Raw genomic sequence first — 1,447 nt, 5'->3', positions numbered from 1 at the left:
AAGACATTGTGTATATTAAAAAAGAAGCTATTTTGATGCAAAGAGTCCAACAACAGCACCAACACCAGCTCCAACCAATCCACCAACTACAGTTCCAACAGGTCCAGCAACAAATGTTCCTATGATGGCTCCAGTTCCTCCTCCAGACACAGCACCTATGGCTGTATTCTCTGCTTCTTTTGGTGTATTCGGTCTATGGGAGCTGATAACATAGTTAAATGATAGATTAACTTACCCTGGCATTTTAATTTAGAATGATAAGGCTCGTACTTTGCTGGATTGTTTTAAAGTCAAAGCGTTTGCTTTTACTTCACTTTCCGAGAGCTTTTGCTGAGTATTCCCCTAATGCTGTTTACTTTACGGGTAATATTGTAGGCTGTACCCATTTTAAAGTTGACTCCCATCTTTATACAGTGGGAGTAGTTTGCAGTGTAGGTTGTGTCGATAAATGAACGTTGCTCCTTTAATGGCCTTTTGCATTGTACATGGTATTTACTTTACAATTGGTTTAATTTTTATAATGCATTTAAAAACACATGATATTATGTCTTGGAAGAATTGAAAACTTTATTATTCTTAAAAATTCCAACAGCAAACCCAACAAGAGTGCAAATGATTATCCCAGGTGGTCCACCATATATTCCTATTATTGCACCTTCTCCTGCTCCTTCAAATCCTCTCTTCACAATTCCTACCAGATTTCCTTCATCTGAGGTATTCCCTCCTCTGAAATCAAAACAGTTACATTGTATGACTGTCAAGTAATTACATTTGCTTACGGCATTTTGTCACTTTTTGGTGTCAAGAATTGTTTTTACGTCTGATTTGGTTAGGCGTTGTCATGAATCCTCAAGGGAGAGTCCTCCATATCACGTGTTGTTTTTCATTGGTTGGGCCTATAACATTGACGCCCATTCTCCAGACAGTAGGAATGGCTTACAATGACTCTGGGTATCACCACTAATGCATTCACTAATGGATTCACTAAACGTATTCACCACAAAACAATCACATACATGTACATGTACAATAATTATTTCATTTATTTTATATCTTCGTTAAATTTCTCAGTTTGACAATTTTGACATACATGTACATGTACATGTACAAGCAGTACAATACTAATATTTCTTGTGCTGTTAGTGTGAGTGTTGAAATTTCAGATACCCCACTAATGCACCTACTCCAGCCCCTACTGCTCCTCCAATAACTATTCCAATTGGTCCTCCTATTACTCCTATGGCGGCTCCACTGGCTCCTCCAATCATTGCACCTTTTCTGACCTTCTTTCCTTCGTCTGATGTTTGTCCACTGTATTGTAGTGTATTGTTAATAGATACTGGCAAGAGGTCCGCCTTACTTTGTCATTATTGTTATTGTTATCCTTCGCTTCTTTTCTTAGTTGGAACCCACGACTTAATTGTTATTGCTCAAGAATTGCCGATAC

At 38.0% G+C, this 1,447-nt stretch overlaps 1 long non-coding RNA gene across 1 annotated transcript; it reads right to left on the bottom strand.

The window, feature by feature from the left end:
- Nucleotides 1-6: 6 nt before the first annotated feature.
- On the bottom strand, nucleotides 7-1,447 carry LOC109585165 (uncharacterized). Its single transcript, XR_002186359.1, has 4 exons — nucleotides 1,361-1,447; nucleotides 780-1,311; nucleotides 236-726; nucleotides 7-193 (listed from the first exon to the last, which is right to left on the bottom strand). It is a non-coding gene; the product is annotated as an uncharacterized LOC109585165 (long non-coding RNA).

Source organism: Amphimedon queenslandica, unplaced genomic scaffold (genome assembly GCF_000090795.2).
Source record: "Amphimedon queenslandica unplaced genomic scaffold, v1.1 AMPQUscaffold_13108, whole genome shotgun sequence".
In the NCBI taxonomy this organism is placed as follows: domain Eukaryota; kingdom Metazoa; phylum Porifera; class Demospongiae; order Haplosclerida; family Niphatidae; genus Amphimedon; species Amphimedon queenslandica.
Note: the sequence above shows the minus strand (reverse complement) of the source record. Positions and strands in the feature narration are given on the sequence as shown.